General features: G+C 40.5%; 1 long non-coding RNA gene across 1 annotated transcript in view; it reads left to right on the forward strand.

The window, feature by feature from the left end:
- The window catches only part of LOC113950952, a 139,364-nt gene that overhangs the window by 83,007 nt on the left and 30,134 nt on the right, over window positions 1-26,223 (forward strand). The window contains exon 2 of the long non-coding RNA XR_003528940.1: window positions 3,964-4,058. This is a non-coding gene — a long non-coding RNA (uncharacterized LOC113950952). The remainder of the gene's footprint in view (window positions 1-3,963; window positions 4,059-26,223) is intronic.

The following is a 26,223-nucleotide window of genomic DNA, read 5'->3' on the forward strand; positions in this document are numbered from 1 at the left end:
CATTGAAAAATCTAACCTGAATTAATCAAAGTGCTAATGATGGAGATAATTTTTGGCTGTTCAGGCATCCTAGAGTCAGAGCCCCTGGCCAGAGGGTCAGGTGTGATTTGCTTAATCCTGCATTAGTTGCTTCAACTTTCTTCCGATACCTCATAAGTAGTATCTTTCTGATAATTTGGGAGTTTGAGCAAGTATTTAGTATCTGGCTAAATTGTCTCTGTGTTCTTTGCCTGGGCAGTGTTCTCTGCAGCCTCCTGCTTTGTGGAGGTGGAAGTAGAAGCATCAGTTTAGGAGGAGAGGCAGTGCAGCGGTTCCAGGGCCACCTAGGTTTGATGGAGAGGGAAAGGGGAGACGAAATCAGCCAGTGACATCCATTCATTCCTTGAGGCAGGAGTTTTTTTTCTGCCAGCTATCAGCAATTAATATTTTCACGACCAAAGAGAAGGAGGGAGTTGTTGAGGAGCATGATGAAGGTGCATGGATACCACAGCACATGTGTTGGGCAAGAGGCTGTCACAGAGCCGCTGTTAATTTGTGTTCCCAACACCCTGCTCTGATAAATGTTACCTTAATTGTAGTGTGGGACTGCCTGATTAAGTGCTCCCCATGAGTCCCTGACACTGCAGTGGAGCACGACCAGTGGATGAGTCAGCCCTGTAATGCCTGCTGGGAATCTGGGTGTCCATGGTAGCTTGCTGGTAACCCAAGAGCAGGCACCTTTTTTTAGGTTTCTCCCTAATGGAGAGGCAAAAATTTGAGGAGACATGACAGCTCTTGACAGTGAAAGGGAGATAGAGTTCCCTCCATCAGGAAAAAATAGCCTCTTCTATAAGAATGAGTGGTTAGAAAAACGAAAAAATAAGCATTTTCAATATATTACAAACAAAATTATCTGCCAAAAGGGCAAGATAATTATCCTAATGTGATTTTTGACCAAGATAAATTTATATTATTCTATCAACTGGGTAACAATTTGAATCTTATGCAAAACCTAGAAATAAATCTAAAAAATATGATAATGTAATAAAATTGAAATTATTAGCAGTCCAAGTGCCATACTAGAGGCAGTAAAATCTTATAAGTTCCAATGGAAAATAGGCTAGTAAACCTGGAGTAAGTTACTTTACTTTAATCACTTGATAAATAGCTACAATGTTTGGAAGAATTGATAGTGTCATTATAGCAACATCCCTTTTTATAAACAGCCTGGTGCTGATTTGATTCTAATTGCTGCCAGAGGAAAAGTATCAAAGTAGTATTACTCCAGCAGTGTAACCTGTGTGGTGAGCAGGAGGAGGATTAGCTGCCTGAAATGAAGAAAGTTCTGTTTTTTCAAAGACACAGATTCTAATTCTGGGAGTGATGGAGGAGGCTGAGTAAATTCAGCGGTAACAGAAACTACAGAGGAAATGCTTAATGAAGAGAAAGCATAAAGTAGGCAAGACAGGCTCTTCTGAGTGAAAAAACAGTGAGAGAAGTTGAGAGGTTTGAGCATGAACGTGTGTTTGTTTTCTCACCAGAAAGGAATCTCCTGCTGGGCCAGTGTCCCCATTGCCAAACCACAGCTCTGACCTCCCTGGTGCTCGCCTTTGCTCTACCACAGGCATGGCCTCATTCACAGCCCCTTTCTCTTATGTGACTTTCCAATATGGGTATCTTAATTTTTTGCAAGCCTAGTATCAGACACCAAAGGCCTAATTTTTAAGACATTCTTAATAATTACAGCATCTTTGTATACAAATGAGCAGCGTGTCCACCTTTTGGTGCCCATGAATGTACCTAAGAATGAAGACTGCTTTGCCAAATTTCATCTTTAGCAATTCTGTCTCTACACTACAAATCCTGGATTTTACCCTTCTTCTGCTGCAATGCTATGGAGGAGGTATCAGCATTATACTGATGACTGCTATGACATTTGAGGGCAATAAATTTACATTTATGTGGAAAAAAACCTAGAACACATGCTCCCAGGCTGAGTCTTCTTCCAAAAGCTGACAAGAAGTTGTCTTATTTTGGGAATGGTAGGGAGAAAAGCAGGGTTCCATAAGGAGGGAAGAGGAGGAACATGTTTAATAGTTTTGTCATGTTAGCAACAAACCCAAGAATAAACAGAAATGCAAAGGGGAGAGCTATTTATCTTTTTACACAAATCATGTGATAAGCTTCTCCCATAGATTGTGGACTAAGTGAAATATGTAAAATAGCTTATTGAAGAAAAAATTGCTTCAAGTGGGGCTGAATGGCTCAAGAGATTAGTGATGGGATAATAGCTTTTCTCCATTTAAGTGGTAGACCAGTTCAAATCAATTCTAGGTCCCTAGAGACTGGAAGGTGTTGCTATCCTGTGACTCCTTCACAGTTATTTGAAATGATTTCTTGGTCTCAATTCCATCCTTAGTTGCCAGAAAATTATCCCCAACCCAATCAGCACTGAATTACCTTGAGCTAACTGTTGTATCCCTCTAATGATGCACAACCCTCAAGGTTGTGTTATGAATGAAAGTTGTTTTATTTAGCACTACATTCCTGGTTAGAAATACTTTGTCTTCCCTGAAATGGACAGATTGCACAAAGGAAGAGGCAACTTGGAATATGATGCAATGTAAAATCATTCTTTAAATAAATGTGATGATTTGGTCTTTTAATGTGGATCTCCTGGGAGAACAGGGCTACACTTTCAGCTGCCCCTCACTTGCACCCAGAGCCTGCCTGCCTGCAGGCTGTGTCACGACTTTCTCCTACATCAGTGGTAATCATGGAACAGGGCCACAACTTAGAAAATAGCTATTGGTCATAAGTAACAACTAGAAAATTCAAACTGGCAGCGTGCCCTCCAGGTTTGTTTTGAAGCATCTATTTAATGTGTGAAGCTGGACCACTGAAGTGATGCTAGGGACATACCAACTTATGGCAGCTCAGGATCTTGCCTATCAATTTTATTCTGAAACATTATAATGAGTAAAATAGCAGACGTTGATTACTCTGCCAAATGCAAAGATTAGTAAACAAGTAAGAAGCAATTCTAACCAAGCCAAGAAGGACTGGGGTCTTTTAGTAGCTCTAACAGTAGGTCTAGAGCTGGTGAACCACATCAGAATTCGTATTATTCAGTGTACCAAGGAAAAAAGACACGTGGGGTTATTAGAGAAGTATCTCAGCAATTCTGTGTGTCTGACTCCTTGGAAAAAACAAATAGAATATTATGACAATACAAAGGTGTTGGAGAATTGAAATCACATGTTTATAGCCACATTTTCTATAGAACTGTTGCAATAGAGATTTGGTTGCAGTTTCCATACAGGAAAAATTTTATTTTTGCCTTAACCCAGACAGCTCTAGGTTTAAGAACACTCATCAGGGTGGAAGGCTAAAGGGGTTAAGGAAATAAGGCATGATAGAGGTGACCTATGGGAACTTTCATTATTATGTGGAGCCTTGATGAGTGAAATGAGAGGAACTGCTCTCCGTCATGAAAGGCTGAAATGTCGAGGGAGCAATCGCAAATTAATCTATTAAGAATAAGTAGGAGGCTGAACAGTGTGACTCAAAAGGGTGGAAATATATGAAATAAACTGCAGTGTAAAATCACAATGGCTTCTAAACACAATCTTAAAGACAGCCATCTATGATTTTTACAATGAAAGAGGGATTTCTGTATGTGTGTATATGTGAGGCAGAGGTTAAGCAAATTAAATTGTTCTCTTTCTATTTGGGTACTCCTAATATTTGTAATGACCAGGTCTGAATGAGAAGTTGTGTTCCTATTTGTGTGGCTTTAACTAGAACAATATGTCAGGAATTTTTGAGGGTTTTTTTAAAAATATACAAATAAAATGCCTCGCAGGCAGTTTTCTGTGTGATGATTTTCCTGTTTTGATGTGACATTTTTAACCTGAATTTAGTGTTTGTAAAAGGTGCTATTTGATGACATAGTGTAACTGAAAGCCTCTTTTTTATTGACAGATCGTGCACACTCAAGGCTGGAGAAATTCCTCTGTTTCAGACTGGCGAAGTACACCCCCACAGCCTGAAGAAATGAACTTCCAGGAGGAATAATGGTAGGTCCATGTCAGTCAGTCCAATATTAGGTTAAATGTTGCTGCATGATTATTTGTAAAGAGTTCACAACCAAGGGATTTGAAGAGAGGCATGAAAAGTTACCCAACTGACAGGACTGTATGGGTTTTTTTCTCTGCTCACTAGCAGTGGTTGCAGCTTTCTGGAGTGTTAATGCTTTATTCACTAGTGGATGAACTGAGAGTTGACAAAGGTTACCAAGTGCATTTTGGTGGAGCTGATCCTGTAGGATATATCCACCCCTCACTGTGGTACTTGGGAAGTGAGGGTCTGTTGTCTGCTCGGTGCCCACCTGCGATGCCAATCTTTAGGCCTCAATGTTAATCATTTCACAAAGCTCACGTAGTTTCAGACTTCTACCTTTGCCAGCTTATTATAGTCTAGGAAGATGAGATGTGACTATGCTGAGATACAACCCCCAGTGATGGCACTTTATAATACTGTATAACTGGAGGATTGCTATTGTAGGCAGAGAAAAAGGCAATAAAGCAGCATTGATATCCTGCCTGCCCTCTTACAGGAGTTATTGAATCAAACCTACCAGAACTGCCAGACAAACAATTTGCAGCTGCAGTCTGAAGCCTGACAATGACACAGAATCAAAAAGAAATAGTTGGAGTGCATGGGCTTGTGAACTCCTCTGCGACCCACCACAGCAGGCTCCCTAGGATTGTTCTCCTCTTTCTGGTCCTTTCCCTCTACAATTCCTTCTCTTTACCTCCCTTTCCTCTCTCCCATTTTCTCTCCTATGTCTTGCCATTTTCAGGTCCTCACACCTTTTCCTTTCTCTCTTTCATTTCCTCACTATTTCCTTCTGTTGCCTCCAATATACCTCTTACTTGTTTTTATTTTGTGAGTTCAAGTGCTCTCCTGTGTTTCTCATTGTTTCCATTTCTGTAATTCTTTCTTGGTTTTGATTAATTTAATCCTCTCCCCCCCAGTTTCCCATACTCTCTCCTATTCTCCCTTCTCTGCTGTACTTTTTTTCTGTTTCATTTCCCTCTCCGTTTTATTTCTCATTGTTTCTTCTTCTTCTTCTCCTCCTGCCAATTCTTCTACCTTTATTTTTCTTGAACCACATTTAGCCAGTAGCTGAGCTCTGTGTTGCTCTTACTCCTCAAATGTGAGGATTTAAACATTTCCAGTGCACTAGGATTTCCAAAGTGCCAATCCAGCTCAACTAAGGGGAACTGATGTGGTTGGGCTCTGCTGTCTATGAAGAGAGATACTGCAAAAGCCAGCGTAACCGTAGCACTCACCAATACTCTCTGGCTCGTGACCCTACGCTCGTAGTTGGATTCAGAGCTTACCAAATTAATGGGTTCTGGATCAGGTACCATCTTCCTGTCCTTTATTTCAATAGAAATCTCAATGCTCTCAATTTCCTGTAGTGTACAGTTTTCCTTCGTCTCAGGGGACTGTGGTAATTTTTTTTGTGTTTTAGTTTGTTTTTAAATAATTTTTTTAAGGCACGTATAAAGTATGCAGGGTTCAATGAAAAAGGGCCATACTATGAAATGTGTTCAGGCTCCTATATATATATATATATATAAAATAATTCCTAGTTTTTGCATGCTTGTAACAATTATCTACTATTTGAAGAATATTTTTCCATTCCCTTTCTTCTCTTCTAACCACTGTCTAACTATTACCCTTCTAAAATTTAGATGTAGAGTCTTCTAGATGGCTGGCAGGAAGGTTGATAGTGCAAAATCTTTTTTACTTATTTTTTTTTTTCCCACTCAAGTTACAGGCTCAGGTTATGTTACAGGACTGATGGTGGATTTTTTTTTCAATTACTTTGTTTTTTTCAAGTCCCTTGGTTTACTTTATTTCTCTATTCTCTTTGCCCAACCACTTCCACTTAGAAACATAATCTGTTACTCTTCATGAGTAAACCTTATGATAGCCTTCCAGTATCTAAAGGGAGCTTAGTAGAAGGCTGGAGAGGAACTTTCCCAGGGGCAGGTGTTGACAGGACAAGGGGGAATGGTTTCAAACTGAAAGAGAGTAGATTTAGATTAGCTATTAGGAATAAATTCTTTACTGTGAGGGTGGTGAGGCAGTGGAACAGGTTACCCAGAGAGGTTGTGGATGCCCCATCCCTGTAAGCATTCAAGGATAGGGCTCTGAGTAACCTGGTCGGGCAATCTTTAAGGTTCCTTCCAGCCCAAGTCATTCTATGATTCAATTAATATTTTCCCCATTCCTTTCAAAAAGTGTTTGATATTGCTGGTTATTTATATGTTCTGTGAGAGCCCCACCACATGGTGACCTCCTGGGAGGAGGGCTGCTGCAGAGGCCGACTCCTACTGCTCTCCTCTGGGCACACCAAGGCAATCCCACCTCTGGAGGGCTCTGGAGCTGTGGAAGCTGTTGGAGAAGGGCAGCAGGGTGCTTACCATCCCATAGCTGATTACTAGCAGGCCAAGGAACCAAGTCAAGCTAAGATCTCACTGACATGATGCCACCTCTCCTTGTGTAATACTATGTATAATAGGAGCATGAGAGAAACTCTTCCTTCCTCTTCCATTTTGTTTACTTCCTTCTGTCTTTCCAGCTAATGCTCCTGTGGAGTTCAGTGCTGGTGAAAAGGGAAAGAAAACCAGCTCCTGTATAAGCAAACCTTTTCTGATCTGATTGGATTTTTCTCCTTTTGTCTGCTTCTTTATTTGATTTAAAACCTTAAACTCCTCTAAGGTTTTCCATTAAGATTTTGAGCACAGTTTGGAATGGGGAGAGCAGTCAGAGCATTACCTAAAAAGTGCCAGTTTATTTTTAGCTAATGGAAGAGGAGGGCTGATTGGATTAGGCCAGCAATGTGAGTACCTGATGCAGACTGCTATCAACACTTCAACAGCGGAAGGGTTAAGTAGAGTTTCTTTCACTTTCTCTCACTCGCCCCTTTTACCCTCTCCTGCTTTGCCTTCTTCACCCAGTAACTGACACTTGCAACAGCAGTGCAAATTCTTGGGCATGTTCTAGTACCGGTCAATACAGGAGTAAATCTCGCAGTCCCTCCTGCTGTTTCACATTTGCCACCTGACAGCAGTGGATGCTCAGAAAGACCAAGGGGTGCGGTTTTAAAGCTTCAGACTGGGTTTTAGCCATGTGACAGCTATTAAAGCAATTGGGAGCCAGGTGGCTAAAATCCAGTGCAATTCTTTGTAATGGTACCCCTGAGAGTGCCCATCTCCTTTTAGCACTACTATTGATTAGGCAATTCTTGACTTTGAGAAACAAAATTGGTGTGTGCATCAAGGTTCTTTTCCTCAATTTGGCCTGGTTTGAAATTAATCGTTCACCTTGAGCCATTATTGTAAGCAGCTTTAAGCTTTGATAAATTTCAGTGTGATTTGAGTTTTCTATCACCCTTCTCTATGGAGGCCTGTTGTTTACTAGTCTTCTCCAGGACATCTCTAGAGCTGTTTGGTCTTTATCCTCATCTCCCGCATTGATCCTGTTATGTTGTCCAGTGTGATTGTCCAAGCTTGGTAAAATGCTGGGGACTTTATTTAATGGCTGCACACAGTGCACAGTGGGCAGCACTGAGGCCAGTGGGTACTTGGTTTTCAGTAGGTACAATGCATTTTATGAGGTAGGCCATGTTATGTCTTAGCATATTGTCCAGACCCTCCCTCTGCCTCGACTAAAATGATGTGGTGTTCTTAGAGGGAGCACATAAACCGTAAGAAGTTCCTCCTAACTTCAGAGTATTTGATGTTTACTAGGGGGCAAAGTGCCACACAAAGGTACATGAATGTATACTTATGTTTGTGAGAAGGTGAAAATAAATGGATGGTAAAAAATAAGGAAGGTGCATCTCCAACCCTCTCACTTTTTGCACTTCCCTTCCAGTGTATTCCCTGCTACTCTTTATTTTTCTAAAGTGTAGGAAGATTCTTCAGCATGTCATGTCATTATTTGTGAAGAGACAGGACAGTTTCTGCATGAGGATGTGCCCTTTGCTCTGGGAGTTTAATGCATCTGTTTCTTTTAAGTGTTCTAGAGTACTCTTGTGAACTGTTAGGTAATGCTAAGTACTGCCACAAGTGATGGCATTGAATAGCTTTTTCCTGCAATAAAATCCAAGGTGAAAGCTGGACTGGACCTAGATAGAAAAAGTTCTCAAGCTGGTCCAGTACTTCAGCAGCCAGTAGGCTCTAGAAGTGTGTGAAGGCTCTAGAGTCTGCTGCTGCACCACTTCTCTCAGTGCTTCCCCTTTCCTCCTTGTAGCCCTTCTATTGCTTTCCAGTAGTCAGGCCAGAGGATATTTAGCATTTCTGTGTTGCTAGAAGAATTTTGTTGGGATGTTTGGGTGAGATTTGAAATGCAAACAAGTGAATTGGAGATGGAAAGGAAATTCAGAAACACAGGCTTCAGAAAAATGGCTGCTTCTTATTCCCATTTCTGTTCAAAATGGAATAAAGCAGCTCTTTGGGTGCCACAGTCAACCCAGGAAGTCCATCACCCCTTTGCCAAAGAATGTTGATTTAGGAGCCCCACAAGCTGTTTTATAAGACATTCCTATCTGTGTTGAGTTGGGAAGTTGTCAAAGCCCAAAACATTCTGTTTGAACAAGCTGTTGTATTCCAATGAGAAGATGTTTCATCTGAAATTTCATAGGCAGTTCTACTAAAAATTCAGCTCATCATGAGCTTAATGTGAAATGTGATGCTAAGATTACATGGACAGCATTCCTGTTGGACTGAGATGGAGCTCCGAGAAAAAGAAAAGTATGCACCACCTCTCCCATTCCAGTCAAGTTCAATGGAAGTTTTTCTGGAAGGATATTTTTAGAAATCCCAGCAGAATGACAAATTCCAAGTTCTGTTAAATATGTGTGTATATATGTGTACATGTATATATATACAATGAAATGATACAGAGCACAATTAGTGCAGAAACATGAATATTGAAAAATCCGAGGCAGATTGCCCAAGCCTGTGTAAAAATACATGCACCTTTGGTATTGGAAGCCTTGCCAAACTAATTAATGAAGCATATGCCAGCATTCTACTTTGCAAACATCCTTTGTATTTCACTAGATTTTCAGAAATCAGTATGGGGAATCTGATAGGAAAAGGTATTTGATCTTTAAATTGTTGTTGTTGCAGCAAAACACATCTCTATGCTGTTTTACATTCAAAGCTAATATTGTGTCACAAAGTCTGAGATGTGTAAAGAGTTTTATATTTGTACTAAATCCTGTGTTCTAATTGAGGTTTGTCAGTCACACATCTGAAACCGGTGGGTTTCCACAAATATTTTAAGTGAATGTAGCTTCTGTGTATAGAAACAAACCAGATATTCCCCATGTAGGTAGCACTTGCCACATGGGAGGTACTGCAGACATAAAAATGCTGAAGGGCAGAAGGGGAACTCCTTCCAGAGTTCAGCAAGTGGGCTCACGATCTCTGACTCTCACTCTCTTCTGCAATGTTATTCCCGTTTTGCAGACCGAAACAGAGGGCCAAAGAGGTTGGGAGAACAGAGCTGTGCTTTGATGGTGAGAGAGGAGAATGTATGTGTAGCTTTCTTCAAATGGCTTTTGATTCTTTTGCATCGTGCTCTCCTTTCGAGCCAAATTGCCAGTTGGTTTTCCAGACTGGGGAGAGCAGCAGGGATCAATAGTGAAAGGAGGGAATTAATACCAAATTTGATTCTACCCATTGTGCAGTCCTGTTTATTTGCAAATAACATAGGAGGTTCCATAGCCTTTCCTGAACACAGGAAAGATTCTACAGTGGTTAATGGATTTGCTATCAGATCTAAAGCAACCCTGAGCCAACACTCTTGTCTGCTCCCGCCTGTTGTTTTTGGGTTTGTTTTTCTTCCCAGCTTAAGTGCGTCTGAAATCCTTTGTCCTGCCTGGTTCATAGCAGCAATACCAGTTTGGAAGGTAACCATTCGGTTCAACTGCTGCTTAAAATGTTTTGTGACCTCTTTGTTTTGGTTAATGGCCCCTGTTTCTTCATGTAGCTGATTTCTTAAAAGAAATTTCTTATTTTTTCCTGTATTCTAAATATCGGGCTGTAAATGTGTCTACAGATCTAAGCAAGGCTTCATTAACTCCTTCACAGGAAAATGTTTAAGTACATTAAAGTATTAATTACAATATAAAAGTGAGAAACAGTAGTGTCCAGGAATTCTGAGCTAATATAAAACATTGCTGCTTCCCCTGACCTCAGTGGAGCAGCACCATTTTATGTCAACAGAAGCTGTTGCCTACCAGCAGTCAGAGATGTTTGCTGCTGATCATAGTTTTTCTTCCCCTTGCTCCCTATTGAAGCATTTTTAGTCCATGCATTCAAACACAGGCTCAGGAATATTGTTTTCTTAGTTCTCCTTAGGGAAAATTTAATGACTGGGCATCACCTGCCTAAAGAACTGAAGTAATTTTCTGTGACCAAAGGACTGCTCTCCTCAGTGCCACAGGTTTTTTTTCTCCATGAGCACCAAAGATGATCGGTGACCTCTCTGGTATGCTACATTTATGGTATCAAAGAAATCAGTGAGTCACAACTGCTCTACTCAAATTGGTACAATGCATTTTATGAGGTAGGCTTGGTTTCCAGTCCTCTAATCTTGATGCATCTCCCAGTAAAGCAGTGAAGAGATGCTTCTTGATAGGTCTGTCAGCAGTTTTCTGCTGAAACTGCAAAAGATATACCCCAAATTGATCAATAAAACTGAAGAATTTTCCCAGAAATTCTTGGGGCAGATGCCTGGGACTTCTCTCGTGCTTTTACCATGGAGATAAGGAGCAAATGTACCAAGCTGCACTAAACACTCATGGCTTGGTTTTGCTGGGGGATAGTACCAGGAGATTTTGTGCCTTACAGTGTATTGGTGTCTCAAACCCTGGAAAGAGGAGTGACAAAGCAAGGTGACAAGGCTGTTATACCAGACTAGTCCTGAGGCATCCGGCTAAAACGATGGGAGGTAGTGGCCAAGGAAGGAATGTGTTTAAGAGAACTGTGGTGTCTCACAGTCTTTGTGCCATGCTGTCTGTACATCTCCCTTCAGAGGGCCCGGGAGCTTCAGCTCAGTGTAGCAGGGTGCTCTGGGAGCCATCCAGGAACATATCATCCCCCAAGTGGAGTGCCTTGCTGAGGGATGTATTTGAATGACACATTCCAGTCCTCAGTGGAAGAGTTTTAGTTTGATTTCCTGTGGAATAGAATACCCAAGAACAGAATAAAATCAGCATTTGGAAAACATTCTGTCCCTCTCTACACTGATTTTCCAAAGCTGCTTTTCACTGCATGCCTAGAAGGTCCCATTCAATTAGAAAATGTAGAAGTGCATGTACATGGTTTAAAGCCGTGCATGGGAAGCTGTTCTATTTTCCAGGCTCTTAAAAATATGACCACAGAGGATATCAACACAGATTTGTGGGATCATCTTAGAAAAGGTTGAATATAAAGTTTTGTTTGCAAATACATATGCCATCAAAACTTGATTTAGCAATGCTGTTTATCATTTGATCAGATAAAAGAATATTAGCTCTTAAAAATGAGACACAAACTGAATTCCCTTTTCAATGCAGTATATAATAATACTTTATTTCTCTGGGCTTTTATAGCTCTTTTTGTCATCCAAAGAGACACATGCAGAAGTAGCCTTTGAGCCTCTTCCTACTGTTTCAACATGACAGTTGTTTAAAGCAGCAGAGGTCCAGGTGTAAAGAGGGTTATGAAGCTTTGAGATGTCCTCTAGTGATTTTTGCTTCTGTGGTTTAAATGCTCCTGCCTGCAGCTATTCCCCTGTTGTGCTGCTGGAATTAACCACCAGCAGCCAGACAGAGACCTGTGCAGCACTTCCCCAGCACCTCTGATGCTGTGCTCTGACGTGGGGAGGCAAAGGCACGTTGCTCTGCATGGGCTGGTAGTGAGTAGGTGGGACAACGGTGCCTGAGACCTCTGCAGCCACATTCCCAGGAGACTGTCATCATCAGGATTGCCGCCCTGTTTTCATACGGAGGTTCTGTTCAAATCAGAATAAATCCCTCATTTCTGACTGTCTGGTGTACTGCAGTGGAATAACATCAAGCTTAATCCAAAGTTCACTCCACCAGTGTTTTTCTTCTGGCTGCGCGGGGCTCTGAAATAAACCCAATAAACAGCTTATGAGCAAAATTGTGTAGAATTATCAACATGCAACTGTCATGCTGCATTTGTCTCATGGTGCTAGTCATTATGAAAGCCTGCATAATTCTGGAGCAGGACAACAGTTTCCACACAGCAAATTGCATATCGTGTTTGCCAACCCACAAAACATCACAATATTTGTTTTGAAACTTTACAGTGCTATCAAGGGCAAATTCACTTTATCTGTACAAGTAGCCCCGTTGAGAAAACTTAGATAACATGTGCAAGGAAGAGCGGGCAGAACTTGTCTCCGGGCATGACAGAAGCAAATCTGGCTTCCTTCTGTGGTGGAAATAGGGAACGAGTAAGCACAGAGCTGGAGAGTTATATTACTGGCAGGTGTACCACCAGGGACTCAGGGAGAAAACGTCAGGATACAATTGAGATAATGGTGCTCTGCCTCCCCAAATTCATATCTTGCTCACCTTCCTACCTCAGTCATTTGGAAAGACTGCTTTTCTGTAGGTTTTCTGTAGGTTTCATGTGAGGCACAGCATCCTCCAGTGCACCTTTGTTCTTCCACAGATCAAATTTGGTGCGAATGAGCTTACCACCGTCAGAAACAACAGCTCCATTTTTTGGAGATAGAACTAGCTTGTATGCCTTATGTCTTGATTTGGGTTATTAAAGGACTTTTAAAGTTTATTTTATTATTAACCACTGCAGACAGCACTGAGTTTAGGCTCAGTTTTAGGTGGAAAAGGGTTTTTTTACATTCCACCACCTATCTTGACAGATCGTATGTGTGCCAGAGGCAGCAGTCTTAACCCTGGATCAAAACCTAATCTCTCCTGCTTTCGTAAAACCTTTCCCTCTAATTCTCTCTCTGGTAAATTATATTCTGTTCTTTGCCCTTGAATAATTTTAAAATGTATAGAATAAATGTGTGTGTGTGTGTGTGTGGGTTCTGTTCCATTGAGCAATACCTGGTAATCAAAATACTGCATTCATATCTTGCTGCAATGATCTCATTTCTATTGGGACAGCACTCCTCCGAGCACAGGCCCGTGTTGTGTTCATCCTGTTACAACCAGATAAACTCATAATGTAGACAGATAAGAGCTATGCTCATTAATCTATTAATTGCCTATTGTCAGTTGTCAATATGTTTCGCTTGATGAGAAACTGGAAGATTAGTTTGTATTGTGAGGATGTAGGGTTTTGTTCTGTATTACTATTATTTTATTTTGATGTGTGGCATACTACGGAATGACATTCAAGCTTGTGGCATCTCACCCGAACAAGTAGAGCTGGCTGCTTTTTAAGTTTCTGGAACCCAAAAAGTACTATGCCCCAAATGGCTATGAAATAAAAAAAACATATTTTCAATCAGAGGACCCCGAAAGAGCTGTGACTATGTTGAGTAACACGTTTGTTTTTTTTTTTTATGATGGGCATTCAGGACATTCTTAAAATCAACACAGCCTGAGATACCCTGATTTCCCGGGGAAGCTGAAACTCTGTAGGGACTTCATTGTTCGCTGGAAATTTGAGACTGATTTTGTCTGTGACTGGAGCTGCTGGAGCAAGATTTTATTATAATTGTGTGACCTTTAATACGCTATGAAGAGATTTCAACTTCTCTATTTTTCTAGCCTATAACAAATCAAATGTTTTACTATAATGTACAGTCACCAAGTTTACACCTTAAGAAGGGTGATTTTCAAGGGCTTGTCTCTACAAAGAACAGTGGAGCAGAGACAGTTTCAAAAAAAAAAAAAAAGGAAAAAAGAAGGGAGAGGAACATCATAGAAGCACTTTATAGACCTATTTGAATCACAGCTTTAAGTCATTTATATCACGGCCAAAAAGCCCATCCATGTGTGCATTTAATAATGATGGCCAATTCTGAACGGAGACTGGAAATTTTCCTCTCCGTGGCATGAAGCAAAAAAACCCCTCACTGTTTCTGAGTTGGTAACTTGACCTGTTTGAATTATTTTATTACTTGCGAGACTGTCAGCCAGCATTTAAACTCTGAGGACAGATCTGGGGACTGATTTCTGTGGAACTACCATAGTTAAGAGCAGCCAACGATTAGGCAGTTCGGGCATTTTCTAGGCACACTGAGGCAGCTCTGTCTGACAAATGGCAGCTCATCCATGGGGCAGTGATCTTCATGCCATCCATGCACAGGTTTGAAGGACACAGGCAGATCTTCCATATGGTCCAGGACGTGTGTTGGTGCTACACGCCTTGGCTTAAGAACCGACCTTCCTTGTTTTCTTCCTTTTCTTCCTCGTTTCCTTCCTCATTTCCTTCCTCATTTCCTTCCTTGTTTCCTTCCTCGTTTCCTTCCTCGTTTCCTTCCTCGTTTTTCTTCCTTGTTTATTACCTTAGGTAGACAAGGTGCGTTCTCCTTTTGCTGCAGTCCCCCCAGTGACAGGTAGAGGAATCCATTTGCGAGATCCAGAGGTCTCTGTTATGACAATCAAGGTTGGCTACACAGAACAGAGTTTAATCAAATGCATTTTCTCACGATGTGTGTGTGGAACCAGGCTTCTATTTCAAATTTCCAAGGAAAAAAAAACAGTACTGAAATGTGTTTGGGTCTTTTAATGTCCAAAGAAATTCTGTTTTCTCTAACTATTTTACTCTTCTGGGCTTCTTTCTTTCTGTGAAAAGTTCAGGAGGGAAATATATTTAAATTAAATGAAATTACATGAAAGAAGAAAGGATAAAAAAAATATCTCCCTTTCTACTAAAAATGTGCCAGCCCCCCTTTAAAGTGGGAAAATTACTTTTCTCAAATATCATTAATGTTTTAGCTTAATTTTCCCCCAGTTTTGGAAAGCCACAGGCATTAAAATTTTACTCTTTCTCATCTCCTCTAAACTTCTTCAGAAGAGAAGGTATTTTGGAACATGACACAAGAGCAAAAGGTAAAATAGGAAACACAGAAAGAGAAGAAAATCTCTGGCTAGAATTCAGATATCTGTATTCACTGGACATCAGTCAGATATTTGTATTCAGAACCTCAAAGGTAGAAAATGATAGAAAGGTGTGAATGGAACTTTAATGCTTTGAAAACTTATTTAAGAGTAAATGTGATCCATTTAAATGCCTCAAAATAGAAAAATTCAAAATACGGAATTCTTTTGCATCTTCTCATTTTGACACGTTTTTACTTTTACATGAATGTGACTGAACTCAGGGGACCCTACACACAAAATACATGTCATATCCTTTCCCTAAGTATTTAGTCACTGATGAGACTGAATTGCAGAGATTAAATGCCTCACTTCTAGTCTCACAGGAAATATATGGCAGAGTCTTGAAATGGAACCAGTTCTCCCAAATCCAAGATGAATGCCTAAGCCCAAATCTCACTCTTCCTTATCATACTTTGTTACTCTTTCTTTCCAATACCTTCTCTAAACATTTCTTTTGTTTGGTTCGTTGAGGTCAGTGGTCTCAGCTTGTTGCAAGCACCCCAGAATTTCACCCTTTATGTTTTTTTTTCCTTTGTACATTGCCTATATATTGAGTTGCTAGCTTTGCATTTCTTCTTGCTCCTGGATCTCTCCCTACTGTGCAGAAGGTGACAGCTTCAGGAGCTCAAGTTTTTGTCATTTTTGACCTGTGGGGTAGTGCACACCCCTTTTTAGACCATGTGCCATTGTAAGTCAGCCCCTTTTGATCCAGTCTCTGTCCCCTTTTATTGACCAGCTCCCCTATTTCCACTAAATGTTTCAACCCTGCTGCCTTCCTTTGTGCTTTCTTTAATTCTCAATATTTCTGCAGCAGAACTGAGCCTGCCATCAGTTTGTTTAGTGGAGCAGAAGACAAAGCCAGGCTGGTACTGGTGCTGATGAATAGGTCATCAGTGACAGCAACCTGTGCTGCAGAAGTTAGCCCCCACTGACACTGTTTTCAGTCCACTTGAATGGAAGCTCCTGGGAGTCTTTCTTTAAAGAGCCCAGGGGTGAGGAAGGCAGGAAAAGGGAAAGAAAAGGAACAAAATAATTATAGCAATAACACTCCAACTTTCTCAGTTGTGCATGGACTCGGCTAATTGAAATGAGAAGTACTTTGGGTACCAGTAGAGGTGGTAGGTTAAGAGGTTGCTCTTTTTTCCCACTGTGGGAAATGGGGCACAGTGACTTTCTGCACCTCTAGATTTTCTCTCCATTACTAAGTTAGGTGTTGTCATCTTTAGAAACAAGATCTCCATAAGCCCTTGCCCTTATTGAACGAGGTATAGCAGTGCTCAGGAAGGGAAATGATCCTTGTCTGGGCCATCCAAGGAAGACAGCATCCAGTACTGCAGCTCTGACTCCTCCTGACCAAGCTAAACCTGCACCTCTGTGGTGACTAACTGCAGAGCCATGCCTACCAGGATAAGAGAGAGAGGTGCTGGGAATGCACATAACAAACCCCATCTTCCAGTGCTTCTAGAGCATGCATCCTTCATCTAGAGAAATTTTCTAATTAAACAATTAGGTGAGGGGTTTTTTTTATCTAAATGAACTCCATTTTATTTAGAGACAATTGGGAACAGCAGCTGTCTTTGCTAGATGATGCTGAGGCTCAAAGGGCATTAGTCTTGTGGGTCAAACCCATTTGAGTTATAGACATAGGAAATTATATGTATATGTGAGGCAAACATTGGTTGTAATGGGTAAGACTGGAGAACCAGCTCTTTATTAAGCAGAAAGCCAGTTTTTTAAATGGTAGTAGGGAAATAGTTTTAACAGGTTTGCAACAGATATCTAGCCAGAAATTAAAATAGAAATGCAAAAGAAGAGGCAGAGGCTGAAAAATTTCAAATCTAACTTTGTAATGTAATGTAATGGATTTTCTCGAAAACCTCCAGATAATTAAATCTTTGTTCACAGATTATATAACAAATACTTGGGGGATATGGGCTTTCCCCATAGACATAGGGAATGCATTTTATCAAAAAAACTGGATATGATTTTAATGTAGAAGAAGAGGAGGAGAAACATTAATGTAAGAGTTCAGGAGCCAGGATAAATTTTTTTCTGTTTCTAAATTACAGTGAAGAACATGCAACTAAAACTGATCAAAAGCAGTAGAAAATACCACTGAATAATTTTTGGTTTTTTTTTCTGAATGAGTGTCAGAAGAAAACCTAATCGCAGTATATGCGTATATTTCTTGTACACACTGCTCCCGGTTTTACACAGGCTGTTTACCTCTAGGGAGTTAATTTTCATAACATTTTCTGGTTCTGCAAAAACTTTGAGGTCTCCTAATAAATTTCACATAGCTGACCTGTATGGCAAGAAGCTTGTTCCTTAGTCTCACAGTCTGTATTTATGTAGTGTCTGTTTTATTCAATAGAAGGCTTTTTCTAAATCACTTAAGGAATGTGATGATGGGGATGCCAATAATCAGAAGAGGGAAGGCACTAAGTTTTGGAATATAGCACAGCTTCCAAATCATGTCATTTTTAGAAATTGTTAATATTTTGGTGCTGTAAACAGAGTTAAAACATGACCATTGCCAGGATGGATTGATTTTTTCTTTGAGGAAAATGAAGCTGCATCATATTGCATTGGTTTGCTTTGTGGTGTGTCTACCAGCTGATTGTGGTGTTGCTCTTGCATGTCTTCCTCACCTTGCTGCTTGAAGCTGCTGATGCATGGGCAGCTCACAACCACCTTTTCACGACTCCTTCTCAGTAGTTAGGAGTTGTGATTGTAGCCCCATGGCTCAGCTTTGCTGAAACAAGCCCACCGAGGACAGAGAGCTCCCCATCCCACCATGAAGGTGCAGGGTGAGAGCCAGGCTAGTACAACTGCAGTCTACAACTTTCTCATGAGGGGAAGAGGAGGGGCAGGCACTGATCTCTTCTCTGGGGTGACCAGCAACAGGACCCAAGGAATGGCCTGAAGTTGTGTCAGGGCAGGTTTAGGTTGGATACTAGAAAAAGGTTCTTGCCCCAGAGGGTGGTTGGGTACTGGAACAGGCTCCCCAGGGAAACGATTACAGCACCAAGCCTGACAGAGTTCAAGAAGTGTTTGGACAACACTCTCAGGCACATGGTGTGACTCTTGAGGATGATCCTGTGCAGGGCTAAGGGTTGGACTCAATGATTCTTATGGGTCCCTTCCAATTCAGCATGTTCCATGATTCTGGGAACTGGAGCTAGAGAGCAGCAGGCAATGGGAGAGTGCACAATGCTGGAAGTCTGTGTGCCTTTCATCAAAGCAGCATGGGCAGTGGGCTGGCTTAAGATGAGGCCCTGACAGTTTTTCCCATCGTCCGTCACATGGATAGAATTATAGAACCATTGAATCATTCGAGTTGGAAAAGATCTTGGAGACTACTGAGTCCAACTGTTAACCCAACACCAAGTCCACCTCTAACCCATGTCCCCAAGTGCCACATCTACACAGCTTTTAAATGCATCCAGGGATGGTGACTCCACCATTTCCCTGGGTGGCCTGTTCAAATTCTTGAGAACTCTTTTTTCCTAATATCCAAACTAAGCCTCCCCTGGTGCAAATTGAGGCCATTTCTTCTTATCCTATTGGTAGTTACCTGGGAGAAGAGGCTGCCCCCCACGTGGCTGCAACCTCCTTTCAGGTAATTGTAGAGAGTGATGAGGTCTCCCCTGAGCCTCCTCTTCTCCAGACTAAATACTTCCAGCTCCATCAGCCTCTACTCACAGCACCTGTGCTCAGGACCAACTTAGCTGCTCTGTTTTAGACACTCTCCAGCACCTCACTTTCTTTCTTGTAGTGAGAGACCAAACCCGAAAACATGGAGGTTTATTTCCAAATAACTTTGAATGTAACCCGAGTCTTAATTGCTCTCCGTCATCCCCTGTTATAGCTGACCCCGTATGCTTTCCCAGCTCTTGTGGTTTGTTCAAGATAATGGTTTCTTTTGTGGAGTAGATTAATTTTTGAGAAATTATTCTACTTAAATGGTTTCAAACTCTTGAAAATGTCAGCCATATCAGCCATATCTTTATATATTTTGGCACAAAAATCTTCTGATTTTATGCTCAAAAAAAGATTAGAAAAAAAGTAAAATTAGGTGATCAAGTGGGAATGAAATGTTCCAAGGTCGTTGAAAGAATATATTTGATGAAAATGATCAAACTGAGTAGTCTTCTAATTTTTAATTATGAACACTTTTAAGATTTTTTAAGTATTTTTAATCCAAATTTGGGTCTGGAAAAGTATAGAATCCCAAAAAATTTCTGAAGGAGAAAAACTGTTTCTGTTTGAGTTCTCATTATTTATATCACTAGAAAGTGCTTATAAAATATTGCTGTTCTAATTTGTAGCATTTTACACCTACTTTGCATAGCAATAAGGCAAACACAACCTTATAAATAAAGATAAGAGAACTGAGACCCAAATGATTTCACAAGGAATAAGGAAAAGGAAAACTAATGCTTTTATGTCTTTTTCAATATTTAATAGTCTTCTGTTTTTATCAAACTGAGTAGGAGTCATATGATCATCTAGTTTCACATAAGAAATACTTTTTCCTGTGTTTGAGTCCTTAAAATTCTTGTTTAAAAAGGAGTAGTTCTAGATTGCTTTCACGAACTGGCAACTAACCCAGGTTTTTCAAAATAAATCAAAATTAGCACTATTGAACATGTGAAAAAAAGTTTATTTACATTTGAAATATGGACATTCATTGAAAGTCTGTCTCTAGGAGTCCTTTTTGCTACTGGCATATCACTTACACACTGAAAATTACTGTTCTGCTATTGGCAGGGATTAACACTCACTCCTTCCACTTTGAAATATGCTTTTTGAAGTATCTTACACAATACTGATAACTTACAAGAAAACTTGGAAAAATATTCTATTGCACATGATGATTTTTGAATTCCAGGCACTTTATCTTAAAATTCTTGATTTTTGATTTCATAGTGTAATGATTATTATCTTTCCCTCTGTCCTTGTGGTAGGTTGTTGCGCTAGTGATCACATCACACCAGTGTGAGTTCACAGGAGTATCTGCATACCAAAGTTTGGAGCTTTAGGACTTTCATGAGGCTCCATGGTCCACGAATAAATCGTTACCTAAAAGTTCTGATATCTTTAGCTGGTGCTAAAGATATCAGAAACATATTTGAAACATAATGCTTTGAAATCAGATTGATTGCCCCACTAGAAAGAGTTCCCATAACAGTGGCAGGGATGATGGGTACTTCATCCTTTCAGGGGCATTCCTTTCTCTTTCAGGTTCTGATCGGGGTGGTACATAATATTTCTGGAGGCCTGAACTCAATTGGTTTATCAGTGGGCTAAACACAGCACTAAGAGAGAGCAGGCACCAGCTTTGGCTGTGTGTTGTTGATGTCCAGAGATAGTTTTACAGACAGGTTTGACTGGATATTTATTTGAAGGACAGTGTTATCCCATCCTTGTTTTCATGCAACTTACCCATCCTGCCCTCTTAATTTCTATTCATACTGGCCCCTTTTTTCATATTACACTGGTGTAAGAACTCTAAGACAGGAGTTACCTACCTACCCAGTAAAAGAGCTGAAGCCATTGCATCTGTGTTTAGAAGTAGCTTATTAGGCAGAAGTGAGGAGAAACCTGTACTCTGTGTCCTGCACCACTAGGTACAGATCTTCCTTAAATGTTCTGTAGATCAGCAGGGGTGGCTAAAAGCAAGAAAATCCCATAAGGAAGCTATTAGTAGCATGATGGGCAAAACAGTCTGCTCTGTTGGTGTCTGTTGACCAAAAGGAGTAAAGGGTTCTACTGAAATTTAAAAACACTGAACTAAGGTGAGAATTCCTCTGCAAAACTACATCTGCGTGTAACTAAGGGTGTGTGGTTACACAGCTCCACAGTTGTAAAATTACCCAGATACTACAAGCATTCAGTAAACAGAGTTTATTACACCAAAGCTACATTTACAGGTTTGCAGTAAAACCTAAGCATTAAAAGGATCCTATCAAGGCTTTAGAGAGCTCCAGAAATGAGATAACCTTACAGAGTTCCTCCACCTATCTGCACAGCAGTGAGCTTCTTCCATTGGAGCTAATTTATAAGTGTTGGCAATCCTGGTTCTGTAGAAGCAGAGTTCCTGGGCTTTCAGATGACTATACCTTTCTTTGTGACTGAAAATAAAATTTTTAGAAGTTAATTTTCTTAATTGCATGCCCAGTGTGGGTTTGTTTGTGTCCCACAGTAGAAAGGTACAGTGCAGTCAGAGAATTAATTACTTCTGCTGCCCTCTTGATTTTCCAGTAAGAGAAGCACAGCTGTGCTTAATATGACAGGTAGCATCTGATACCAAGAACTGGACACGTAGGGAGCTGCCAGTTATGCACAACTTTTGCTGAACTATAATATAATAGTATGACAGCTTATGGTATGTATCACAGGGCCAGCACTGTTTTGTTACAAAAAGAAGTTGTTGTTTTCACTTATCACAGTATTTCAGGTATGTTTTTGTCTTCCTCCATCCTTGTCATCCTCTTGATTTGCTGACTCCATTAAGTTTCATTACAAAATTTGAAGAGGCTAGTACTTTGGTGTCACTCTCGAGTACTTCTGAAGACTGCAGGAGTTTTCTTTCTGAATTTTCAGTTCACTGAGCTGCAGATAGATGTTCCTTCTCATCTAAAACTCATCATTTCCTTACCATTGGAGGAAAAAAAACACACTTAGGAAATTAGTTTGTGGCTTTCTTCAATTTGTTCCACATACAACTGCTCATCAACAGTACAGCAGCAAGGAATTGGCACACAGCTACAAGTGTGTGTTCAAATTAAAAGTGTGCTTTTATTCTTGTGTTGTGTGGTGATTATGGAAGGAAAATATTTTTATCAAGTAACTAAAAGCACATTAATGCCAGTGAAAGCTGTTGCCACCTCCTACTTTCTTTGTAAGACAGTAAACAGGGAGAGAAGCCACAGCAGAGTCACTGTGTGTGAGTTGTGCCTGCTGTGACTCCCCTCTGTTCTTTAACAGTCAGTCCTGAATCCTTGGCTGGCATAAATGGCCACAGCTCTGGTGTCACCACTCACCTTCCCCTGTGTTGTGAGGGCAGTGAAGTGTATGCAATAGCCTCACAAAATGCATGTTGGATAGTATTTAAAGAAAATCTCCTTGATTGTTAATTATAATAACATTGAGAATCATAGAAACATTATGATTGGAAAAGATCCTTAAGGTCATGGAGTGCAGCTGTTGAAGCACAGGAAACTGAAGAATGAAGATGCAAAGTAAAAGCCTGACATTTCCCACCCAGACCCTGCAGTGATGATGGTTGGTTGTGGATCAGGTCTTAGCTCTGGAGCAGGGAGGATTGATTTGTACTTACCATATGACAGCTAGAAATTCAAGGTGGTTTCTGTGCTTTTGTAACAGGTTGCAAATAAAATACTTTAATCTCTTTGATATTGGGGGGGGGGGGGGGGGGGGGGGGCGAGGAGATTACTTTTTCATTAAATTTTTAGCCTGGGAAATAGAGAAAAAAAATTTGAACCTAAGGAAATTATTTCACTTCGTGTATTTCTAGGATAAGTTTTCCATTCTGACTCTGTGTTTCCCCTCATTCTCTGAAATTCAAAAGGCAATTTTCACTTTTTTCTTTTTTTAAAAATACAATGTGCTATGCTTTCAAAAATTGCCATGCTTTGGTTTTGTGCCACACAGTGCCAGAGTCTCTCAGAGAAATGTGCTCTTCATAGAATAAGATGTGTATTTATTTTTCTTTTTTAAGAATACCATATAAACCATGAAGTAAATCTCTTCCTGCCTTTCTTCCACCCCCAAAAGGTGGAGAGCTGGGAGTTACAATATGGAGCAGTCTGTTGTGGCTCTGGCACTTATGCAAAGAGGTCATGGATGATGGAGTCTGGAAGACAAAAGGTGTAGGGCACTCTGCATCTGTGAAGAGAAGATCAAAACAAATCTCCTTCATCTAATGCAGAACCTATTACTGAATCAAACGTGGGGATGTTAAGGGTCCAAGTGTGCTTTTAATAATCTGTGTTACAAACAGACCCTAATCTGCACAATTAAGCTTCTTGGAGTTGGCAGGATTTTGTGCAGTTGGCAGTTTTCCCCTTGAATAAAGGTCAAAAAGAGGGGAGTGAATTAACCAATGAATACCTTTTTAAAGGTATTCTGTAATTCCCTTGAACATTAGAAATATTTTCTTCATTGCACTGGTGGCTCTAGGGAAGAGTGAGTTCTGTGCCCTAATTTAAAAGCCTGCCTATTTCAAGAGTAGAGGCAGGCTGCACAATAAACAAAGGGGGCAAGGGGAATAGGTAACCTCCCTCTGTCACTGTGCAGGTGGGAGCTGGGTTGTCAGCACGTGTCCGATTGTAGCCGGCCCTGGGGAGCTCTGCTCATGGGAGTGTTACCTTAGAGTTGCCCTTAATAGCTACCCCTGGCTGTTTTCTAGGTTACCACAAATGTTTCTTGCACCCTGGGAGAAATGATGGGGACCTTGCATACTTCTTCCTGGGTAGCTGTCTTGCTGTCCAGAATATGATTTCTCCAACACAAATGCGTATTCGCTTTCCTGCAGGGAAATGGAGTATATGTGGTTCTACCAAAATGGGTGGTGTAGGTTTGCTCTCACAGGAGGATAGCCTCTTTCCTTGATTGCCACGATGAGAAAGTGTTTTCATTTAAATAAGAAAATGCACGAATGGTTTTCTCATCCCTTGCCCCTCCTCTTGGCAAGCAAACACACTGTTGGGGCACTGGGTTTATCACAGGCCAAGGGGGGAATTCTCCTAGGAGCCTCTCGTTAAAATGTTGGCAAGACATCACTGAGCAGTTCTAAAGACCTCAGGAAGCCCCAAATTTCTCAGAATTTTCCCACCACCAGTCTTGAATGTAGTTGCCTCTTTGGCCTTGCAAACTCTGGGAGAACATCAAGGTATGTGCTTGCAGCTGCCACAGTGTGCTCATCAGCACAGGGGCAGCCCCGTGGGACAGGAAGGAAAGTTGATTGGAGAAGGAAACCACCCACGTACTAATCTTTTTGTTTCCCATAGTTATTTTTTTCTTCACCTTTTCTCCTTCACAAAATACACTTAAGGGAAAGGCATTATTTGCCAGAATCTTTTCTGGGAGAGTGAGCTGGAGAAGCCGTGCTGCCTTTGCTGTACACAGATTCTCAGATCCTTCAAAAGCCTCTGTCCAGCTGCCTCACTCTCGCTGCCGCTGTGTGGTGCGGTCTGACTTCCTTCATCTTTTGTGTGTTGCCTCCACAGTGTAGAATCAGGGGGAAATAATTTTCCTCCACTTACACTTCACCATTTTGGGGCAAATTAATTCTAATACCACTTACTTGAAGAGATGCTTGCAGAATCGTGGAGAGAGGAAGGAGAGGAGAGGTGGATTTTTTTTGTGTGTCTGGAAATCAAACATAGTCTGACTAAAGTCTCCTTTTCTCTCTTTCCTCCCCACCCCCCAACTTTTTTATCTTTTCTATTTTTACATAGGTGCTAAAGTTAAGTGTTTACTGAATATAATTTCAAATGACAGTTAAACTTACTATTTTAACCAAAACTGTAATAGAAAAATATTCCCCTGCATTGTTAAAATGCAACTCGATTCCTGCTCAGTTACCCACATTGTAAACAAGAATGCATATTTTCTGTTGATACGTGGAATATATTTTTTGTTAAATCAGAGAATGGTTTAAGAATTAAACTAGAAACAAGATGAGGAAAAAACCCTCAGAGCTGTAATCAAACATCCATTCCAACAGCTGAAACATGTTATTACATCTTTCAGCTGATTTATCGTACCCAAAGAGATTTCATAATCATTCTCAGTATTAAAACAAGGGGAATAGAGGCACATTTCAATAACAATGATTGTTGTTTGGAGAATGCCAATCATGTCTAGGAGTGTTATTTACATCAGACAATATGTAGATATTATGCCTCCAAGCCTGTTCCTGTTCGGTTTTGTTCTTTGACTTACACAAATGAATGCTAAGAAATGTTGACAACGAGGTTCAATAGCTAAATACAATAACTGGGGTCCTGCTGACTTCCTTTTAGGAGGAAAGAAATCTTTACCACATATGTAATGCAATCTGATGTAGAGATAAATGCAGCTACAAATGTCTGAGCTATCTTTGGTACGAAAGGTGGGGAGAAATTGAGTCTATGTACCAAATTTAATTTGTATTCATACATTAGCTATAGCTAATTTGAAAACAATTAAAAGGCAGGAATGAGAAAAGCAGATGTGGAGCAGTGGAATGTACTGCAGAGAAGCAGGCTTCACTTTGTGTTATTTTCTAACACGCAGTTTTATTTTTGCTGGTGTCTGTCACAAATCCTAAAATACCATTACAGAGTTAGCAGATGGTTCCCAAGTATTCATACCTGATAAAGCCTCCTGGGTGATCAAGCACTGAAAAATCAATATATTTTTCAACTTTCAATGGCTGGCTATTCAGTTTCATTACATCTCGCTATTCCTCCATGGCTACTGTGATATGGACACTTACTTCACCATTGCATTAAGCTCTAATCTCTGGGCTGGCTGATACAGGCAGTTAATGAATAGCTAGAGTACCACCTCGGTATGCTTCACAATTCTTCTGATCTCAGTAGGATGTTTCAAGTACTGTGATCTTGTGTTTAGTAACACCCCAGTTCTTCCCCCTCTTTTTTTTTTCCACACATGCACAGACACCCCTCTCCAGCTGTCACCTTTGCTGAGCTTTGAAAGGAGAATTCAGTAAATACACATTTTAGCAGAAATATTTTGCTGTGACATTTGACTCTTCTAAATAAATAATATCAGCAAGTCACAGTAAGTCAGATCCATGCCCCGTGGGTGACCATAGGAAACACATTCTTAAATCTATCATTTTCAATAAAGTAACAACTAGACAGGTCTTTAAAAACTCCTACTTTGGTCGCCAGATTATCTACAACCCCCAGAAAATAGCTATGCTGGCTGACTGGTAATGCTTTCTTTAAATCATGTTTCTTTTCCCTTCTCTTAACTTAAACTTGTAGTATGGGAAAGTTAACTGGCAGTGTACAAGAAAA

The sequence above is a fragment of the Corapipo altera genome, unplaced genomic scaffold (assembly GCF_003945725.1).
Source record: "Corapipo altera isolate COAL_440 unplaced genomic scaffold, ASM394572v1 78, whole genome shotgun sequence".
Taxonomy (NCBI): domain Eukaryota; kingdom Metazoa; phylum Chordata; class Aves; order Passeriformes; family Pipridae; genus Corapipo; species Corapipo altera.